Source organism: Pseudophryne corroboree, chromosome 3 (assembly GCF_028390025.1).
Source record: "Pseudophryne corroboree isolate aPseCor3 chromosome 3, aPseCor3.hap2, whole genome shotgun sequence".
Lineage (NCBI taxonomy): Eukaryota > Metazoa > Chordata > Amphibia > Anura > Myobatrachidae > Pseudophryne > Pseudophryne corroboree.
This window is the reverse complement of record NC_086446.1, coordinates 624,305,533-624,329,473: the sequence shown is the minus strand read 5'-3', so window position 1 is coordinate 624,329,473 and position 23,941 is coordinate 624,305,533. Positions and strand designations below refer to the sequence as shown.

The 23,941-nt window shown below is 45.9% G+C and overlaps 1 protein-coding gene across 3 annotated transcripts in view; it reads left to right on the top strand.

The window, feature by feature from the left end:
- The window catches only part of KIF20B (kinesin family member 20B), a 502,673-nt gene that overhangs the window by 218,747 nt on the left and 259,985 nt on the right, over positions 1-23,941 (top strand). The gene's annotated exons all lie outside the window — the stretch shown is intronic.

Sequence of the window (23,941 nt, the reverse complement as noted above, 5' to 3'; positions counted from 1 at the left end):
TACATACAATGTTAAAAAGGTTTTGTGTTAAAAACACAAATTGCATATGGGGTTTTATAGAAGCAATATCTGTTGCAAGTCCACTCATAAAGTGATGCACATTATTCAGCAGGTTGATTTGGCTAGGACACCTTCCTATTAAATGCAGTCACTGTGAAGTGGTATTGTTTTTACCAGATCAGATGAAAGATGATCCCTTTTGATGTTGCAGCAGCCTTAGGAGTAGTCCATTTCAATAGCTGAAGGGTTGCTGTGATCTGGATGCAATAATGAAAAGATGTCCAATAGTTGTCAAATCTGGATGCCAAGTGATCCAATTGAGTGCAAGAGATGTGGAATGGGATCCGTGGAGATGTGGTAAGGGCTCAACGCGTTTCACTGGTTAGTACAAGTCCAGCTTCATCTGATCTGGTAAAAACAATACCACTTCGCAGTGACTGCATTTTTCTATATAACCCCATATGCAATTTGTGTTTTTACCACATAAACCTTTTTAACACTCCTATGTATATTCTATAGAATAAATTGCGATTCTTTTTTATGAAACAAACCATGTATACGTTTATGATTTTTGCAACCAGCGCTGGTTTCTCTCTATCTATCTATCTATCTATCTATCTATCTATCTATCTATCTATCTATCTATCTATATATATATATCTATATATATATATATATATATATATGCGAATATCACCACATCATGAGGCTCCAGCTGGGGCTATGTTGTAGATGAAACCAGCACTCCACAATAGTCAAACAGTTTGTGTCATTTATTGTGCAAATTCAGCAATATTATACCATCACAAGCGGGTTTGTCTGTGCAAATTCAGCAGTTTTGTAAACATAGTTCAGATATAGTCAAGTATCTCACATATCCTGTATGTGCTGGGGATCCATATCCTACCCAGCCTGATCTCCCAACAGCTGTTTCGGCTATCGCCGTCGTCAGGGGAGTTCTTACCGCCAGTCTGCTACCCTTGTCACTTTATAACCCCTACATAATTAAAAACACCGTGCTCACCTGTTTCCACACTCCTCATTATCCCCGTCAGCTGGTGCCGAAAGGCGCGTCCGCCCCGCCGCCCGGACATCGCGGCGCTCAGTGCTGATGTCATCCGGCTCAGTCCCCTGTTGCCGGGCCACTCCCAATGTACACTCCGTCGCCTAGGTAACAGAAGACACCGTCATAACGTGCCACCCCTTAGTGACGCGAGTCCAGTGTTCCCCGCCCTTTTGACGAACGGAGATAAATTCATTGGTCCGCCTTTACAAGGGATCCGCCTTCAGTGACGTCAGCCCCCAGTCTCCTCGTATCCAGGTCACAGAGCCCCGTCGCCTAGCAACACCTGCAGCGGGGATTTAAAAAAGAGAAATGACGGAAACACAATAGTATCAACATCCATGAAATTCTAAACATTAAGCTACAAATTACCCTCGAAAATGTCTATTTACAACATATGGCAAGAGTCACTGAATACTATGTTCACAAAAATGTGCATGGCTGAATATCAGTAATTCATAATCCCATCAATAAATGTCATCAGTCATACACTGTATCTTATAGTTGGGATTTTTTGTCCCCACTATTTTACCTTCATGTTGTCCCCTATAGACAATAATCCCGACCATATAGGTAAATTGGTATACATTATAGCTTATATGGAGAAGGTATTCGCTCAAGGAAATCAGCTACTTTGAACAGCAGGCCTGATTCAGACCTAAATCCTATCTTTGTTTACAAAAAACAAGACAAAATTAATTCCTCATTTAGCCCTACTGGGGCCATAGCATTCAATTGGTAAATCCACCGACTCTCTTGTTTCAGTAACAGCTTGTTACGATCACCGCCTCTCCTGAGCGGTGGTATATGGTCCAACGGCATACACTTAAAGTCCTTTAGTTTGTGTCCACAACTCGCAAAATGCCTGGCTACCGGTGGTGTGTTAGTTTCCACTGATTGAAGAGCTTTTTTAATTGAAGACCGATGCATAGAAATTCGCTCCTTTAGCATGCGAATCGTTTTGCCCACATAGATCTTTCTACATGGACATACAATGATGTAGGTCACATATCGGGTTTCACATGTCATCCTGTGTCTCAACACATATTTATCCCCCGATATTGGGTGTATAAATTCGTTCCCCGTCAGCATAAAGGTGCAGTTGGCACAACTGCCACATTTAAAGGCTCCCTTCTGCAAGCTGAGCCAGTTGCTATTGGACACCGTTCCAGGACTGACATCAGCATGTGAGATACGTTCCTTCAGATTCCTACTCCTCTTATAGCTGAAGAGGGGTGTATTGGCGCAGAATCTGTTTAAGGACGGGTCAGTCTGGACTATGTGCCAATGCTTGAGTATCGATTTCTTGACCAAACCCGATGTGATGGCATAGGTACTTGTGAATACCAGCCGCTCGGCTTCTCCTTGTTTGATCTTTGGGATCAATAGATCCTCCCGTTTCAGTCCCAAACACTTGGTCACAGCCTCTTTTACCTCCACCGGATTATATCCACGGTCAATAAACTTCTGCCCCATATTTGCCAGAGCCTCCGGCAGTTTGGTTCGATCCGATGTAATGCGAGTCACCCTTAATAGCTGTGAATAGGGAAGTCCCTTTTTTAAAGGTTGCGGATGAAAACTGGACGCCATAAGGAGCGTGTTTTTATCGGTGGGTTTCCTGAAAATATTGGTGGTAAAACATCCCTTCTCAATCCCCACCATAACATCAAGATACTCCATGTTCACCCGACTATAACGATATGTGAATCTAATCGATTCAGGCCTGCTGTTCAACTTATCTACAAATTCTACAAGAGTTTTCTCACCACCAGTCCACAGCATGAACAGATCATCAATAAATCTAACATAAAAAATTATGTAATTTGAGAAAATTAAATCATTCATGATCTTTTCTTGTTCATAATCATACATAAATAAATTTGCGTACGACGGGGCCATGTTCGACCCCATCGCCGTACCATGTAACTGTAAATAAAAAGAATTATTAAACAAAAAATAATTTTTGTGCAAAATAACTTCAATTAATAATAATAAAAAATCAACTGGTGGACCCGCATAGTGTGGACTGGTGGTAATAGCTTTCCTCACTGATTCAATGCCGTCAGTGTGATCAATACTCGTGTACAAACTAGACACATCCAGAGTCACCAAGAGACAATCACTAGGCGGCCTGCCAAACTCTGTCAGTTTGTTAATGAAATCTGTCGTGTCCTTAACAAAATAGGGAGTATGTTGTACCACCGGTTGTAGGTGGTAATCTACATATTGGGACAGGGGTTGTCCTAGCGAACCTCTAGAGGAGATGATAGGTCTACCCGGAGGATCCACTAAACTCTTGTGCACCTTTGGCAAGATGTACAAGAGCGGGATCCTCGGGTAGTCCTGGGTAAGAAACTTCTCGGTCTGTTCATCAATCCATGCATTTCTGAGTCCTAATTGTATGATGGAATCTATTTCTTTTTTGTAGTTCAGTGTCGGATCAAATAATAGTTGTTTGTAGCAAGTAGTATCTGACAACTGCCTCATGACCTCACTAATGTAGTTGGTTTTATCAAGTATTACAATGCCCCCGCCTTTATCGGCGGGGCGTATAACAATCTGAGCATTGTTATTCAACGTTTTAATTGCAGCTGCTTCTTCTTTATTTACATTAGAATATTTAATTCTGTTCTTCCGTAAAATTGGTAATGTGTCCATTCTCACCAACCGCATGAATGTTTCAATAGATGCGTTTGATGAGGGAGGATCAAATGTGCTGGAAACTTTGAAAGGGGTATGCTTAAATTCAGCTGTAGCCCGTTTACTGAAAAACTCTTTCAGACGTAGCTGTCTGTGGAATCTGTAAAGCTCAACCTCAAAGTCAAAGGGCTTCTGACGATGAGTTTGAACAAATGATAACCCCTTAGTAAGCACACTAACCTCCGACTCGGTCAATGCATGGGATGACAGATTGAACAATGCTATTTGCGGGTCGACCTGTTCTTCTCTCTTTGGTTTTTTGTGCCTGATACCCCCTCTCCGACAGGGTTTTCCAGATCTCTGTCTGGTGGTACCCTGCTGCGAGTGGTCGTTTTTCCCCCTAAAAAATATTGTTTGGTTTTCCCGGAGTTATCAGAATCACTCTGTGAAGTGTTAGACTCAATATCTGTGAATTGTCTAGGTTGTCGTTTTCTAAATGTATGACTGGTTTGCCACTGGCGTCTATTGGTCTGTGGAATCAACCAGGGGTATACACGAAAGTCCCTATAGTCCTCTTTTACCTTCTTATATTTTCCTTTTTTGAATGCTAATAGTTCTGTCTTAAAAGTGGATACACTTTCATCTAATTTGGATAGCCAATCAGTGTCACTGTCAGCCTTAATGATCTCTAATCCTGCTGTTTCACAAGAGCGAATATCCTTCTCCACAATTTTAATGTCGGCATTCACCTGCTGGATAACCAAGAGCATTAAATCAAAGCTGCACTGATTTAAAATCAAACACCACTGTCTGCAGAACTCTTTACAATTACGTCCCAAGGTAGGTTGATTTTTAATTCTAAAACCTCTGGGAATTAAATTATCTTTATGGTACTGCGACAGTGTCAATCCATGCAGCTCAAGTTCTACCAATCTTTTACGCAATCTCAAAAGATCGGCATGTATTTCCTGTGGACTGTCTAAATCAAAAGCTAGTTGTTCAGTATTAGAAAAAAGTATTTTAGATGCATCTTTATCCAAAAATCTCTTGGTTCCAGTAAGGTCGCCGACATTAAATTCCATGGTTTTATGCAGATACACAAAAAGAGGCAAGACACACCTACAACCTAATGTGCTCAACACCATACACAAAAGTGCATATAATATACACCCAACAAATATGAACAACATGTAATTAAAACAACATGTAATTAAAACCGTGGTGCAGTCCAAATCCAGTTCATGGAAGTTAATCTAATAGACAGCGTGGGCCGCACAACACTAAAAGATCTCCAAGAGGGTGCTCGGTCAAAAACTTTTCAATACGAATATCACCACATCATGAGGCTCCAGCTGGGGCTATGTTGTAGATGAAACCAGCACTCCACAATAGTCAAACAGTTTGTGTCATTTATTGTGCAAATTCAGCAATATTATACCATCACAAGCGGGTTTGTCTGTGCAAATTCAGCAGTTTTGTAAACATAGTTCAGATATAGTCAAGTATCTCACATATCCTGTATGTGCTGGGGATCCATATCCTACCCAGCCTGATCTCCCAACAGCTGTTTCGGCTATCGCCGTCGTCAGGGGAGTTCTTACCGCCAGTCTGCTACCCTTGTCACTTTATAACCCCTACATAATTAAAAACACCGTGCTCACCTGTTTCCACACTCCTCATTATCCCCGTCAGCTGGTGCCGAAAGGCGCGTCCGCCCCGCCGCCCGGACATCGCGGCGCTCAGTGCTGATGTCATCCGGCTCAGTCCCCTGTTGCCGGGCCACTCCCAATGTACACTCCGTCGCCTAGGTAACAGAAGACACCGTCATAACGTGCCACCCCTTAGTGACGCGAGTCCAGTGTTCCCCGCCCTTTTGACGAACGGAGATAAATTCATTGGTCCGCCTTTACAAGGGATCCGCCTTCAGTGACGTCAGCCCCCAGTCTCCTCGTATCCAGGTCACAGAGCCCCGTCGCCTAGCAACACCTGCAGCGGGGATTTAAAAAAGAGAAATGACGGAAACACAATAGTATCAACATCCATGAAATTCTAAACATTAAGCTACAAATTACCCTCGAAAATGTCTATTTACAACATATGGCAAGAGTCACTGAATACTATGTTCACAAAAATGTGCATGGCTGAATATCAGTAATTCATAATCCCATCAATAAATGTCATCAGTCATACACTGTATCTTATAGTTGGGATTTTTTGTCCCCACTATTTTACCTTCATGTTGTCCCCTATAGACAATAATCCCGACCATATAGGTAAATTGGTATACATTATAGCTTATATGGAGAAGGTATTCGCTCAAGGAAATCAGCTACTTTGAACAGCAGGCCTGATTCAGACCTAAATCCTATCTTTGTTTACAAAAAACAAGACAAAATTAATTCCTCATTTAGCCCTACTGGGGCCATAGCATTCAATTGGTAAATCCACCGACTCTCTTGTTTCAGTAACAGCTTGTTACGATCACCGCCTCTCCTGAGCGGTGGTATATGGTCCAACGGCATACACTTAAAGTCCTTTAGTTTGTGTCCACAACTCGCAAAATGCCTGGCTACCGGTGGTGTGTTAGTTTCCACTGATTGAAGAGCTTTTTTAATTGAAGACCGATGCATAGAAATTCGCTCCTTTAGCATGCGAATCGTTTTGCCCACATAGATCTTTCTACATGGACATACAATGATGTAGGTCACATATCGGGTTTCACATGTCATCCTGTGTCTCAACACATATTTATCCCCCGATATTGGGTGTATAAATTCGTTCCCCGTCAGCATAAAGGTGCAGTTGGCACAACTGCCACATTTAAAGGCTCCCTTCTGCAAGCTGAGCCAGTTGCTATTGGACACCGTTCCAGGACTGACATCAGCATGTGAGATACGTTCCTTCAGATTCCTACTCCTCTTATAGCTGAAGAGGGGTGTATTGGCGCAGAATCTGTTTAAGGACGGGTCAGTCTGGACTATGTGCCAATGCTTGAGTATCGATTTCTTGACCAAACCCGATGTGATGGCATAGGTACTTGTGAATACCAGCCGCTCGGCTTCTCCTTGTTTGATCTTTGGGATCAATAGATCCTCCCGTTTCAGTCCCAAACACTTGGTCACAGCCTCTTTTACCTCCACCGGATTATATCCACGGTCAATAAACTTCTGCCCCATATTTGCCAGAGCCTCCGGCAGTTTGGTTCGATCCGATGTAATGCGAGTCACCCTTAATAGCTGTGAATAGGGAAGTCCCTTTTTTAAAGGTTGCGGATGAAAACTGGACGCCATAAGGAGCGTGTTTTTATCGGTGGGTTTCCTGAAAATATTGGTGGTAAAACATCCCTTCTCAATCCCCACCATAACATCAAGATACTCCATGTTCACCCGACTATAACGATATGTGAATCTAATCGATTCAGGCCTGCTGTTCAACTTATCTACAAATTCTACAAGAGTTTTCTCACCACCAGTCCACAGCATGAACAGATCATCAATAAATCTAACATAAAAAATTATGTAATTTGAGAAAATTAAATCATTCATGATCTTTTCTTGTTCATAATCATACATAAATAAATTTGCGTACGACGGGGCCATGTTCGACCCCATCGCCGTACCATGTAACTGTAAATAAAAAGAATTATTAAACAAAAAATAATTTTTGTGCAAAATAACTTCAATTAATAATAATAAAAAATCAACTGGTGGACCCGCATAGTGTGGACTGGTGGTAATAGCTTTCCTCACTGATTCAATGCCGTCAGTGTGATCAATACTCGTGTACAAACTAGACACATCCAGAGTCACCAAGAGACAATCACTAGGCGGCCTGCCAAACTCTGTCAGTTTGTTAATGAAATCTGTCGTGTCCTTAACAAAATAGGGAGTATGTTGTACCACCGGTTGTAGGTGGTAATCTACATATTGGGACAGGGGTTGTCCTAGCGAACCTCTAGAGGAGATGATAGGTCTACCCGGAGGATCCACTAAACTCTTGTGCTCTTGGTTATCCAGCAGGTGAATGCCGACATTAAAATTGTGGAGAAGGATATTCGCTCTTGTGAAACAGCAGGATTAGAGATCATTAAGGCTGACAGTGACACTGATTGGCTATCCAAATTAGATGAAAGTGTATCCACTTTTAAGACAGAACTATTAGCATTCAAAAAAGGAAAATATAAGAAGGTAAAAGAGGACTATAGGGACTTTCGTGTATACCCCTGGTTGATTCCACAGACCAATAGACGCCAGTGGCAAACCAGTCATACATTTAGAAAACGACAACCTAGACAATTCACAGATATTGAGTCTAACACTTCACAGAGTGATTCTGATAACTCCGGGAAAACCAAACAATATTTTTTAGGGGGAAAAACGACCACTCGCAGCAGGGTACCACCAGACAGAGATCTGGAAAACCCTGTCGGAGAGGGGGTATCAGGCACAAAAAACCAAAGAGAGAAGAACAGGTCGACCCGCAAATAGCATTGTTCAATCTGTCATCCCATGCATTGACCGAGTCGGAGGTTAGTGTGCTTACTAAGGGGTTATCATTTGTTCAAACTCATCGTCAGAAGCCCTTTGACTTTGAGGTTGAGCTTTACAGATTCCACAGACAGCTACGTCTGAAAGAGTTTTTCAGTAAACGGGCTACAGCTGAATTTAAGCATACCCCTTTCAAAGTTTCCAGCACATTTGATCCTCCCTCATCAAACGCATCTATTGAAACATTCATGCGGTTGGTGAGAATGGACACATTACCAATTTTACGGAAGAACAGAATTAAATATTCTAATGTAAATAAAGAAGAAGCAGCTGCAATTAAAACGTTGAATAACAATGCTCAGATTGTTATACGCCCCGCCGATAAAGGCGGGGGCATTGTAATACTTGATAAAACCAACTACATTAGTGAGGTCATGAGGCAGTTGTCAGATACTACTTGCTACAAACAACTATTATTTGATCCGACACTGAACTACAAAAAAGAAATAGATTCCATCATACAATTAGGACTCAGAAATGCATGGATTGATGAACAGACCGAGAAGTTTCTTACCCAGGACTACCCGAGGATCCCGCTCTTGTACATCTTGCCAAAGGTGCACAAGAGTTTAGTGGATCCTCCGGGTAGACCTATCATCTCCTCTAGAGGTTCGCTAGGACAACCCCTGTCCCAATATGTAGATTACCACCTACAACCGGTGGTACAACATACTCCCTATTTTGTTAAGGACACGACAGATTTCATTAACAAACTGACAGAGTTTGGCAGGCCGCCTAGTGATTGTCTCTTGGTGACTCTGGATGTGTCTAGTTTGTACACGAGTATTGATCACACTGACGGCATTGAATCAGTGAGGAAAGCTATTACCACCAGTCCACACTATGCGGGTCCACCAGTTGATTTTTTATTATTATTAATTGAAGTTATTTTGCACAAAAATTATTTTTTGTTTAATAATTCTTTTTATTTACAGTTACATGGTACGGCGATGGGGTCGAACATGGCCCCGTCGTACGCAAATTTATTTATGTATGATTATGAACAAGAAAAGATCATGAATGATTTAATTTTCTCAAATTACATAATTTTTTATGTTAGATTTATTGATGATCTGTTCATGCTGTGGACTGGTGGTGAGAAAACTCTTGTAGAATTTGTAGATAAGTTGAACAGCAGGCCTGAATCGATTAGATTCACATATCGTTATAGTCGGGTGAACATGGAGTATCTTGATGTTATGGTGGGGATTGAGAAGGGATGTTTTACCACCAATATTTTCAGGAAACCCACCGATAAAAACACGCTCCTTATGGCGTCCAGTTTTCATCCGCAACCTTTAAAAAAGGGACTTCCCTATTCACAGCTATTAAGGGTGACTCGCATTACATCGGATCGAACCAAACTGCCGGAGGCTCTGGCAAATATGGGGCAGAAGTTTATTGACCGTGGATATAATCCGGTGGAGGTAAAAGAGGCTGTGACCAAGTGTTTGGGACTGAAACGGGAGGATCTATTGATCCCAAAGATCAAACAAGGAGAAGCCGAGCGGCTGGTATTCACAAGTACCTATGCCATCACATCGGGTTTGGTCAAGAAATCGATACTCAAGCATTGGCACATAGTCCAGACTGACCCGTCCTTAAACAGATTCTGCGCCAATACACCCCTCTTCAGCTATAAGAGGAGTAGGAATCTGAAGGAACGTATCTCACATGCTGATGTCAGTCCTGGAACGGTGTCCAATAGCAACTGGCTCAGCTTGCAGAAGGGAGCCTTTAAATGTGGCAGTTGTGCCAACTGCACCTTTATGCTGACGGGGAACGAATTTATACACCCAATATCGGGGGATAAATATGTGTTGAGACACAGGATGACATGTGAAACCCGATATGTGACCTACATCATTGTATGTCCATGTAGAAAGATCTATGTGGGCAAAACGATTCGCATGCTAAAGGAGCGAATTTCTATGCATCGGTCTTCAATTAAAAAAGCTCTTCAATCAGTGGAAACTAACACACCACCGGTAGCCAGGCATTTTGCGAGTTGTGGACACAAACTAAAGGACTTTAAGTGTATGCCGTTGGACCATATACCACCGCTCAGGAGAGGCGGTGATCGTAACAAGCTGTTACTGAAACAAGAGAGTCGGTGGATTTACCAATTGAATGCTATGGCCCCAGTAGGGCTAAATGAGGAATTAATTTTGTCTTGTTTTTTGTAAACAAAGATAGGATTTAGGTCTGAATCAGGCCTGCTGTTCAAAGTAGCTGATTTCCTTGAGCGAATACCTTCTCCATATAAGCTATAATGTATACCAATTTACCTATATGGTCGGGATTATTGTCTATAGGGGACAACATGAAGGTAAAATAGTGGGGACAAAAAATCCCAACTATAAGATACAGTGTATGACTGATGACATTTATTGATGGGATTATGAATTACTGATATTCAGCCATGCACATTTTTGTGAACATAGTATTCAGTGACTCTTGCCATATGTTGTAAATAGACATTTTCGAGGGTAATTTGTAGCTTAATGTTTAGAATTTCATGGATGTTGATACTATTGTGTTTCCGTCATTTCTCTTTTTTAAATCCCCGCTGCAGGTGTTGCTAGGCGACGGGGCTCTGTGACCTGGATACGAGGAGACTGGGGGCTGACGTCACTGAAGGCGGATCCCTTGTAAAGGCGGACCAATGAATTTATCTCCGTTCGTCAAAAGGGCGGGGAACACTGGACTCGCGTCACTAAGGGGTGGCACGTTATGACGGTGTCTTCTGTTACCTAGGCGACGGAGTGTACATTGGGAGTGGCCCGGCAACAGGGGACTGAGCCGGATGACATCAGCACTGAGCGCCGCGATGTCCGGGCGGCGGGGCGGACGCGCCTTTCGGCACCAGCTGACGGGGATAATGAGGAGTGTGGAAACAGGTGAGCACGGTGTTTTTAATTATGTAGGGGTTATAAAGTGACAAGGGTAGCAGACTGGCGGTAAGAACTCCCCTGACGACGGCGATAGCCGAAACAGCTGTTGGGAGATCAGGCTGGGTAGGATATGGATCCCCAGCACATACAGGATATGTGAGATACTTGACTATATCTGAACTATGTTTACAAAACTGCTGAATTTGCACAGACAAACCCGCTTGTGATGGTATAATATTGCTGAATTTGCACAATAAATGACACAAACTGTTTGACTATTGTGGAGTGCTGGTTTCATCTACAACATAGCCCCAGCTGGAGCCTCATGATGTGGTGATATTCGTATTGAAAAGTTTTTGACCGAGCACCCTCTTGGAGATCTTTTAGTGTTGTGCGGCCCACGCTGTCTATTATATATATATATGTATATTTCTCTGACGTCCTAGTGGATGCTGGGAACTCCGTAAGGACCATGGGGAATAGCGGCTCCGCAGGAGACTGGGCACAAAAGTAAAGCTTTAGGACTACCTGGTGTGCACTGGCTCCTCCCCCTATGACCCTCCTCCAAGCCTCAGTTCGATTTATGTGCCCGGCCGAGAAGGGTGCACACTAGGGGCTCTCCTGAGCTTCTTAGTGAAAGTTTAGTTTTAGGTTTTTTATTTTCAGTGAGACCTGCTGGCAACAGGCTCACTGCATCGAGGGACTAAGGGGAGAAGAAGCGAACTCACCTGCGTGCAGAGTGGATTGGGCTTCTTAGGCTACTGGAAACCATTAGCTCCAGAGGGACCGAACACAGGCCCAGCCTCGGAGCTCGGTCCCAGAGCCGCGCCGCCGGCCCCTTACAGAGCCAGAAGCAAGAAGAGGTCCGGAAAAATCGGCGGCAGAAGACATCAGTCTTCAACAAGGTAGCGCACAGCACTGCAGCTGTGCGCCATTGTTACTCAGGCACACTTCACACTTCGGTCACTGAGGGTGCAGGGCGCAAGGGGGGGGGCGCCCTGAGCAGCAATGTAAACACCTTGGTTGGCATAAATACACCACATATAACCCCCAGGGCTATATGGATGTATTTTAACCCCTGCCAGAACTCACCAAAAAGCGGGAGAAAAGGCCGCCGAGAAGGGGGCGGAGCCTATCTCCTCAGCACACGGGCGCCATTTTCCATCACAGCTCTGCTAGAAGGACGTCTCCCTGACTCTACCCTGCAGTCGTGCACTACAGAAAAGGGTAAAAAAAAGAGAGGGGGGCACTAATTTGGCGCAGTTTTGATACTAACAGCAGCTATAAAGGGAAAAGCACATTTTATAGTGGTATTCCTGTCTATATATAGCGCTCTGGTGTGTGCTGGCATACTCTCCCTCTGTCTCCCCAAAGGGCTAGTGGGGTCCTGTCCTCTATCAGAGCATTCCCTGTGTGTGTGCGGTGTGTCGGTACGATGGTGTCGACATGTTTGAGGAGGAAAATGAGATGGAGGCGGAGCAATTGCCTATTATAGAGTTGTCACCCCCTAGGGAGTCGACACCTGAGTGGATGACCTTATGGAAGGAATTGCGTGACAGTGTCAGCTCTTTACGACAGACAGTTGACGACATGAGACAGCCGGCTACTCAGCTTGTGCCTGTCCAGGGGGGTCTCAAACGCCATCAGGGGCTTTAAAACGCCCGTTACCTCAAATGGCAGACACAGACACGGATACTGACTCCAGTGTCGATGATGAGGAGACAAACGTGACTTCCACTAGGGCCACACGTTACATGATTGAAGCAATGAAAAATGTATTGCATATCTCTGATAATACAAGTACCACTAAAAAGGGTATTATGTTTGGTGAGAAAAAACTGCCTGTAGTTTTTCCTGTATCCGAGGAATTAAATGAAGTGTGTGATGAGGCGTGGGTTTCCCCCGATAAAAAACTGATAATTCCTAAAAGGTTATTGGCATCGTACCCTTTCCCGCCAGAGGATAGGGCACGTTGGGAAACACCCCCTAGGGTGGATAAAGCGCTCACACGCTTGTCTAAACAGGTAGCACTACCCTCTCCTGATACGGCCGCCCTAAAGGAACCTGCCGATAGAAAGCTGGAGAATATCCTAAAATGTATATACACTCACACGGGTGTTATACTGCGACCAGCAATCGCCTCAGCCTGGATGTGCAGTGCGGGCCTGGCGTGGTCGGATTCCCTGACTGAAAATATTGATACCCTAGATAGGAACAGTATATTACTGACTATAGAGCATTTGAAGGATGCATTTCTATATATGCGTGATGCACAGAGGGATATTTGCCGACTGGCATCAAGAGTTAGCGCGCTGTCCATTTCTGCAAGAAGAGGTTTATGGACGCTGCAGTGGTCAGGTGATGCGGATTCTAAAAGGCACATGGAAGTATTGCCTTATAAGGGGGAGGAGTTATTTGGGGTAGGTCTATCAGACCTGGCAGCCACGGCAACTGCTGGAAAATCCACATTTTTACCCCAGGTAGCTTCTCAACCTAAGAAGACGCCGTATTATCAGGCGCAGTCCTTTCGTCCCCATAAGGGCAAGCGGGCAAAAGGCTCCTCATTTCTGCCCCGTGGCAGAGGGAGAGGAAAAAGGCTGCAGCAAACAGCCAGTTCCCAGGAACAAAAGCCCTCTCCCGCCTCCGCAAAGTCCTCAGCATGACGCTGGGGCTTTACAAGCGGACTCAGGCACGGTGGGGGCCCGTCTCAAGAAATTCGAGACGTCTCCCCCTCGCCGTTTCATAAAGTCTGCTTTACCGACGTCTCCCTCAGACAGGGAGGCAGTATTGCAAGCCATTCACAGGCTGTATTCCCAGCAGGTGATAATCAAGGTACCCTTCCTGCAACAGGGAAAGGGGTACTATTCCACACTATTTGTGGTACCGAAGCCAGACGGCTCGGTGAGACCAATTTTAAATCTAAAATCCTTGAACACTTACATACAAAGGTTCAAATTCAAGATGGAGTCACTCAGAGCAGTGATTGCAAACCTGGAAGAAGGGGACTATATGGTCTCTCTGGACATCAAAGATGCTTACCTACATGTCCCAATTTACCCTTCTCTAAGGGTACCTCAGGTTTGTGGTACAGAACTGTCACTATCAGTTTCAGACGCTGCCGTTTGGATTGTCCACGGCACCCCGGGTCTTTACCAAGGTAATGGCCGAAATGATGATACTCCTTCGAAAGAAGGGAGTGTTAGTTATCCCTTACTTGGATGATCTCCTGATAAGGGCAAGATCCAGAGAACAGTTGGAAGTCGGGGTAGCACTATCTCAGATAGTGCTGCGGCAGCACGGTTGGATTTTCAATATTCCAAAATCGCAGCTGATCCCGACGACACGCCTGCTATTCCTAGGGATGATCCTGGACACAGTCCAAAAAAAGGTGTTTTCTCCCGGGGGAGAAAGCCAGGGAGTTATCCGAACTAGTCAGAAACCTCCTAAAACCAGGATAAGTGTCAGTGCATCAGTGCACAAGGGTCCTGGGAAAAATGGTGGCTTCCTACGAAGCAATTCCATTCGGCAGATTCCACGCAAGAACTTTCCAGTGGGACCTGCTGGACAAATGGTCCGGATCGCATCTTCAGATGCATCAGCGGATAACCCTGTCACCAAAGACAAGGGTGTCTCTCCTGTGGTGGTTGCAGAGTGCTCATCTTCTAGAGGGCCGCAGATTCGGCATTCAGGACTGGGTCCTGGTGACCACGGATGCCAGCCTGCGAGGCTGGGGAGCAGTCACACAGGGAAGAAATTTCCAGGGCTTGTGGTCAAGCCTGGAGACATCACTTAACATAAATATTTTGGAGCTAAGGGCCATTTACAATGCCCTAAGCCAAGCAAGACCTCTGCTTCAAGGTCAGCCGGTGCTGATCCAGTCGGAAAACATCACGGCGGTCGCCCACGTAAACAGACAGGGCGGCACAAGAAGCAGGAGGGCAATGGCAGAAGCTGCAAGGATTTTTCGCTGGGCGGAAAATCATGTGATAGCATTGTCAGCAGTGTTCATTCCGGGAGTGGACAACTGGGAAGCAGACTTCCTCAGCAAGCACGACCTCCACCCGGGAGAGTGGGGACTTCACCCAGAAGTCTTCCACATGATTGTAAACCATTGGGAAAAACCAAAGGTGGACATGATGGCGTCCCGCCTAAACAAAAAATGGGACAGGTATTGCGCCAGGTCAAGGGACCCTCAGGCAATAGCTGTGGACGCTCTGGTAACACCGTGGGGGTACCAGTCAGTGTATGTGTTCCCTCCTCTTCCTCTCATACCAAATGTACTGAGAATTATAACACGGAGGGGAGTAAGAACTATACTCGTGGCTCCGGATTGGCCAAGAAGGACTTGGTACCCGGAACTTCAAGAGATGCTCACGGCGGACCCGTGGCCTTTACCTCTAAGAAGGGACCTGCTCCAGCAAGGACCCTGTCTATTCCAAGACTTACCGCGGCTGCGTTTGACGGCAGGGCGGTTGACCGCCGGATCCTGAAGGAAAAAGGCATTCCGGATGAAGTCATCCCTACCCTGATCAAGCCAGGAAGGATGTAACCGCAAAGCATTATCACCGCATTTGGCGAAAATATGTTGCGTGGTGCGAGGCCAGTAAGGCCCCGATGGAGGAATTTCAACTAGGTCGATTCCTGCATTTCCTGTAAACAGGAGTGTCTATGGGCCTAAAATTGGGGTACATTAAGGTTCAAATTTCGGCCCTGTCAATTTTCTTCCAGAAAGAACTAGCTTCAGTTCCTGAAGTTCAGACGTTTGTAAAAGGGGTACTGCATATACAGCCTCCTTTTGTGCCTCCAGTGGCACCTTGGGGATCTCAATGTAGTTTTGGGGTTCCTAAAGTCACATTGGTTGAACCACTTGAATCTGTGGAGTTAAAATATCTCACATGGAAAGTGGTCATGTGGTTGGCCCTGGCTCCGGCCAGGCGCGTGTCAGAATTGGCGGGCTTTATCCTGTAAAAGCCCTTATCTGATCTTCCATTCAGACAGGGCGGATTTGAGGACTCGTCCTCAATTTCTCCCTAAGGTGGTTTTCAGCGTTTCACTTGAACCAGCCTATTGTGGTACCTGCGGCTACTAGGGACTTTGAGGACTCCAAGTTGCTGGACGTAGTCAGGGCCCTGAAAATATGTTTCCAGGACGGCTGGAGTCAGAAAATCTGACTCGCTGTTTATCCTGTATGCACCCAACAAGCTGGGTGCTCCTGCTTCTAAGCAGACTATTGCTCGTTGGATTTGTAGTGCAATTCAGCTTGCACATTCTGTGGCAGGCCTGCCACAGCCAAAATCTGTAAAAGCCCATTCCACAAGGAAGGTGGGCTCATCTTGGGCGGCTGCCCGAGGGGTCTCGGCTTTACAACTTTGCCGAGCAGCTACTTGGTCAGGGGCAAACACGTTTGCTAAATTCTACAAATTTGATACCCTGGCTGAGGAGGACCTGGAGTTCTCTCATTCGGTGCTGCAGAGTCATCCGCACTCTCCCGCCCGTTTGGGAGCTTTGGTATAATCCCCATGGTCCTTACGGAGTTCCCAGCATCCACTAGGACGTCAGAGAAAATAAGAATTTACTTACCGATAATTCTATTTCTCGTAGTCCGTAGTGGATGCTGGGCGCCCATCCCAAGTGCGGATTGTCTGCAATACTTGTACATAGTTATTGTTACAAAAATCGGGTTATTATTGTTGTGAGCCATCTTTTCAGAGGCTCCTCTGTTATCATGCTGTTAACTGGGTTCAGATCACAGGTTGTACGGTGTGATTGGTGTGGCTTGTATGAGTCTTACCCGGGATTCAAAATCCTTCCTTATTGTGTACGCTCGTCCGGGCACAGTATCCTAACTGATGCTTGGAGGAGGGTCATAGGGGGAGGAGCCAGTGCACACCAGGTAGTCCTAAAGCTTTACTTTTGTGCCCAGTCTCCTGCGGAGCCGCTATTCCCCATGGTCCTTACGGAGTTCCCAGCATCCACTACGGACTACGAGAAATAGAATTATCGGTAAGTAAATTCTTATATATATATATATATATATATATATATATATATATATATATATATATATATATATATATATAGTTGTACACGCTGTACATGTGAAGGCACCGATGCAATAGTGGAAGCCATCGAGGAGTGCCGGACCCATGCTATTATATATATATATATATATATATATATATATATATATATATATATATATATATTCCCCACGGACCGGCACTCCCTCCTCCACTTGAAAATGGCTCCGGTGCCCTCCAAGAAAATCCACACAGACGATAAAAGAGAGGCGGCACTCGGAGACTTTAAAGTGTAAGTATTGTATTCCACAAATGGGTTCCTTTGTGGAATACAGTACTTACACTTTAAAGTCTCCGAGTGCCGCCTCTCTTATCGTGAGTGTATGTATATATATATGTATGTGTGTGTGTGTGTGTGTATATATATATATATATATATATATATATTTCTCTATCGTCCTAGTGGATGCTGGGGTTCCTGAAAGGACCAGGGGGATAGCGGCTCCGCAGGAGACAGGGCACAAAAAGTAAAGCTTTTCCAGATCAGGTGGTGTGCACTGGCTCCTCCCCCTATGACCCTCCTCCAGACTCCAGTTAGATTTTTGTGCCCGGCCGAGAAGGGTGCAATCTAGGTGGCTCTCCTAAAGAGCTGCTTAGAAAAAGTTTAGCTAGGTTTTTTATTTTACAGTGATTCCTGCTGGCAACAGGATCACTGCAGCGAGGGACTGAGGGGAGAAGGAGTCAACTCACCTGCGTGCAGGATGGATTGGCTTCTTGGCTACTGGACATCAAGCTCCAGAGGGACGATCACAGGTACAGCCTGGATGGTCACCGGAGCCGCGCCGCCGGCCCCCTTGCAGATGCTGAAGTCAGAAGAGGTCCAGAATCGGCGGCTGAAGACTCCTGCAGTCTTCTAAAGGTAGCGCACAGCACTGCAGCTGTGCGCCATTTTCCTCTCAGCACACTTCACACGCGGTCACTGAGGGTGCAGGGCGCTGGGGGGGGGGCGCCCTGGGAGGCAAATGTAACCTATATAAAGGCTAAAAATACCTCACATATAGCCCCTAGAGGCTATATGGAGATATTTAACCCCTGCCTGATTTCTCTAAATAGCGGGAGACGAGCCCGCCAGAAAAGGGGCGGGGCCTATCTCCTCAGCACACGGCGCCATTTCCTCTCACAGCTCCGCTGGTCAGGACGGCTCCCAAGTCTCTCCCCTGCACTGCACTACAGAAACAGGGTAAAACAGAGAGGGGGGGGCAAATTTATGGCGATATTTTGATATAACAAAGCAGCTATAAGGGAGCACTTATTATAAGGCTATCCCTGATATATATATAGCGCTTTTGGTGTGTGCTGGCAAACTCTCCCTCTGTCTCCCCAAAGGGCTAGTGGGTCCTGTCTTCGTTAGGAGCATTCCCTGTGTGTCTGCTGTGTGTCGGTACGTGTGTGTCGACATGTATGAGGACGATATTGGTGTGGAGGCGGAGCAATTGCCAAATATGAGGATGTCATCCCCTAGGGAGTCGACACCAGAATGGATGCCTTTATTTATGGAACTACGGGATAGTGTCAACACGCTAAAGCAGTCGTTTGACGACATGAGGCGGCCGGACAATCAATTAGTGCCTGTCCAGGCGACTCAAACACCGTCAGGGGCTGTGAAACGCCCTTTGCCTCAGTCGGTCGACACAGACCCAGACGCAGGCACTGACTCCAGTGGTGACGGTGACGAATCAACCGTATTTTCCAGTAGGGCCACACGTTATATGATTTTGGCAATGAAGGAGGCGTTACATTTAGCTGATACTACAGGTACCACTAAACAGGGTATTATGTGGGGTGTGAAAAAACTACCTATAGTTTTTCCTGAATCAGAAGAATTAAATGACGTGTGTAATGAAGCGTGGGTTGCCCCTGATAAAAAGCTGATAATTTCAAAGAAATTATTGGCATTATACCCTTTCCCGCCAGAGGTTAGGGAGCGCTGGGAAACACCTCCTAGGGTGGACAAGGCGCTAACACGCTTATCTAAACAAGTGGCGTTACCCTCTCCTGAGACGGCCGCACTTAAAGATCCATCAGATAGGAGGATGGAAAATATCCAAAAAAGTATATACACACATGCAGGTGTTATACTACGACCAGCTGTAGCGACTGCCTGGATGGGCAGTGCTGGGGTAGTTTGGTCAGAGTCCCTGATTGAAAATATTGATACCCTGGACAGGGACAATATTTTACTGTCGTTAGAACAAATAAAGGATGCATTTCTTTATATGCTTGATGCACAGAGGGATATCTGCACACTGGCATCACGGGTAAGTGCTATGTCCATTTCGGCCAGAAGAGCTTTATGGACGCGACAGTGGACAGGCGATGCGGATTCAAAACGGCATATGGAAGTTTTGCCGTATAAAGGGGAGGAGTTATTTGGAGTCGGTCTATCAGATTTGGTGGCCACGGCTACAGCCGGGAAATCCACCTTTCTACCTCAAGTCACTCCCCAACAGAAAAAGGCACCGACTTTTCAACCGCAGCCCTTTCGTTCCTTTAAAAATAAGAGAGCAAAGGGCTATTCATATCTGCCACGAGGCAGAGGTCGAGGGAAGAGACAGCAACACGCAGCTCCTTCCCAGGAACAGAAGCCCTCCCCGGCTTCTACAAAAGCCTCAGCATGACGCTGGGGCTTCTCAAGCGGACTCGGGGACGGTGGGCGGTCGTCTCAAAAATTACAGCGCGCAGTGGGCTCACTCGCAGGTAGATCCCTGGATCCTGCAGATAATATCTCAAGGGTACAGGTTGGAATTAGAGACAGATCCACCTCGCCGTTTCCTGAAGTCTGCTTTACCAACGTCCCCCTCCGAAAGGGAGACGGTTTTGGAAGCCATTCACAAGCTGTAATCTCAGCAGGTGATAGTCAAGGTACCTCTTCTACAACAAGGGAAGGGGTATTATTCCACTCTTTTTGTGGTACCGAAGCCGGATGGCTCGGTAAGGCCTATTCTAAATCTGAAGTCCTTGAACCTGTACATAAAGAAGTTCAAGTTCAAGATGGAGTCACTCAGAGCAGTGATAGCGAACCTGGAAGAGGGGGACTTTATGGTATCCTTGGACATCAAGGATGCGTATCTCCACGTTCCAATTTACCCCTCACACCAGGGGTACCTCAGGTTCGTTGTACAAAACTGTCACTATCAGTTTCAGACGCTGCCGTTCGGATTGTCCACGGCACCTCGGATCTTTACAAAGGTAATGGCCGAGATGATGATTCTTCTTCGAAGAAAAGGCATATTAATTATCCCATACTTGGACGATCTCCTAATAAGGGCAAGGTCCAGAGAACAGCTAGAGATGGGATTAGCACTGTCTCAAGAAGTGCTAAAACAGCACGGGTGGATTCTGAATATTCCAAAATCCCAGTTAATGCCGACAACTCGTCTGCTGTTCCTAGGGATGATTCTGGACACGGTTCAGAAAAAGGTTTTTCTCCCGGAGGAAAAAGCCAAGGAGTTATCCGAGCTTGTCAGGAACCTCCTAAAACCAGGAAAGGTGTCTGTACATCAATGCACAAGAGTCCTGGGAAAAATGGTGGCTTCTTACGAAGCAATTCCATTCGGCAGATTCCACGCAAGAATTTTCCAAAGGGATCTGTTGGACAAATGGTCAGGGTCGCATCTTCAGATGCACCTACGGATAACCCTGTCTCCAAGGACAAGGGTGTCTCTTCTGTGGTGGTTGCAGAGTCCTCATCTATTGGAGGGCCGCAGATTCGGCATACAGGATTGGATCCTGGTGACCACGGACGCCAGCCTGAGAGGCTGGGGAGCAGTCACACAAGGAAGAAACTTCCAGGGAGTATGGACGAGTCTGGAAACGTCTCTTCACATAAACATTCTGGAACTAAGAGCAATATACAATGCTCTAAGCCAGGCAGAACCTCTGCTTCAGGGAAAACCGGTGTTGATCCAGTCGGACAACATCACGGCAGTCGCCCATGTGAACAGACAGGGCGGCACAAGAAGCAGGAGTGCAATGGCAGAAGCTGCAAGGATTCTTCGCTGGGCAGAGAATCATGTGATAGCACTGTCAGCAGTGTTCATCGCGGGAGTGGACAACTGGGAAGCAGACTTCCTCAGCAGACACGATCTTCACCCGGGAGAGTGGGGACTTCATCCAGAAGTCTTCCACATGCTGGTAACCCGTTGGGAAAGACCAATGGTGGACATGATGGCGTCTCGCCTCAACAAAAAACTGGACAGGTATTGCGCCAGGTCAAGAGATCCGCAGGCAATAGCTGTGGACGCGCTGGTAACGCCTTGGGTGTACCAGTCGGTGTATGTGTTTCCTCCTCTGCCTCTCATACCAAAAGTATTGAGAATTATACGGCAAAGAGGCGTAAGAACGATACTAGTGGTTCCGGATTGGCCAAGAAGGACTTGGTACCCGGAACTTCAAGAGATGGTCACGGAAGATCCGTGGCCTCTACCTCTAAGGAGGGACTTGCTTCAGCAGGGTCCCTGTCTGTTTCAAGACTTACCGCGGCTGCGTTTGACGGCATGGCGGTTGAACGCCGGATCCTAAAGGAAAAAGGCATGCCGGAAGAAGTCATTCCTACTTTGATTAAAGCAAGGAAGGAAGTAACCGTGCAACATTATCACCGAATTTGGCGAAAATATGTTGCGTGGTGCGAAGTTCGGAGTGCTCCGACGGAGGAATTTCAACTGGGTCGATTCCTACATTTCCTGCAATCAGGATTGTCTATGGGTCTCAAATTGGGATCTATTAAGGTTCAAATTTCGGCCCTGTCGATTTTCTTTCAAAAAGAATTGGCTTCAGTCCCAGAAGTCCAGACCTTTGTTAAGGGAGTGCTGCATATACAGCCTCCTGTGGTGCCTCCAGTGGCACCGTGGGATCTCAATGTGGTTTTGGACTTTCTAAAATCTCATTGGTTTGAACCACTAAATAAGGTGGATTTGAAATATCTCACTTGGAAAGTGACCATGCTTCTAGCCCTGGCTTCTGCCAGGAGAGTATCAGAATTGGCAGCTTTATCTTACAAAAGCCCATATCTGATTTTCCATTCGGACAGGGCAGAACTGCGAACTCGTCCGCATTTTCTCCCTAAGGTGGTGTCAGCATTTCATCTGAACCAGCCTATTGTAGTGCCTGCGGCTACAAGTGACTTGGAGGACTCCAAGTTACTGGACGTTGTCAGAGCATTAAAAATATATATTGCAAGGACAGCTGGAGTCAGAAAATCTGACTCGTTGTTTATATTGTATGCACCCAACAAGATGGGTGCTCCTGCGTCTAAGCAGACGATTGCTCGTTGGATCTGTAGCACAATCCAACTTGCACATTCTGTGGCAGGCCTGCCACAGCCTAAATCTGTAAAGGCCCACTCCACAAGGAAGGTGGGCTCATCTTGGGCGGCTGCCCGAGGGGTCTCGGCATTACAACTTTGCCGAGCAGCTACGTGGTCAGGGGAGAACACGTTTGTAAAATTTTACAAATTTGATACTCTGGCTAAGGAGGACCTGGAGTTCTCTCATTCGGTGCTGCAGAGTCATCCGCACTCTCCCGCCCGTTTGGGAGCTTTGGTATAATCCCCATGGTCCTTTCAGGAACCCCAGCATCCACTAGGACGATAGAGAAAATAAGATTTTACTTACCGATAAATCTATTTCTCGGAGTCCGTAGTGGATGCTGGGCGCCCATCCCAAGTGCGGATTATCTGCATAAATTGTACATAGTTATTGTTAACTAATTCGGGTTATTGTTGAAGGAAGCCATCTTTCAGAGGCTCCGCTGTTATCATACTGTTAACTGGGTTTAGATCACAGGTTGTACGGTGTGATTGGTGTGGCTGGTATGAGTCTTACCCGGGATTCAAAATCCTCCCTTATTGTGTACGCTCGTCCGGGCACAGTACCTAACTGGAGTCTGGAGGAGGGTCATAGGGGGAGGAGCCAGTGCACACCACCTGATCTGGAAAAGCTTTACTTTTTGTGCCCTGTCTCCTGCGGAGCCGCTATCCCCCTGGTCCTTTCAGGAACCCCAGCATCCACTACGGACTCCGAGAAATAGATTTATCGGTAAGTAAAATCTTATTATATATGTATATGTGTGTTATACACCTTGACAAAGGGGCATGTAAGCCCCGAAACGTTGGCTACCTGTAACCTTTTTTGAATATAATTTTCAATACTTCACGAAAATCCTCGAGTGCCGCTGTTTCTTCCGGATTTCTCTCTCTCTATATATATATATATATATATATATATATATATATATATGTATATGTATGTATTTCTTTTTTTCTTTTTATGCTGGGGTCCATTTCAGTACCGTGGGGTATAGTCTGGTCCTTTGGGAGCCACTGGCACTTTAAGTATTTAATAGTGTGGGCTGGCTCCTCCCTCTATGCCCCTCCTACCAGACTCAGTTTAGAAAATGTGCCCGGAGGAGCTGGTCACAGCTAGGGCAGCTCCCAGGAGTTCTTAGTTAAAGTTTTCTAGGGTTTATTATTTTACAGGGAGGCTGCTGGCAACAGTCTTCTTGCTTCGTGGGACTTGGTGGGGGGGGAGTAGGTACCAACTTAATAAAGAGTTAATGGTTCTCTACTCCGCTGACAGGACACTGAGCTCCTTAGGGAAATGATCGAAAGCTCACGAGGCGAACGCCCACTCCTGCAACACGGACGCCACCCCCTAACCAGAGCCAGAAGATAGAGTGTTGAGTACAGCGTGGGCGTCCCAGTTATGGTATGGCGGCACA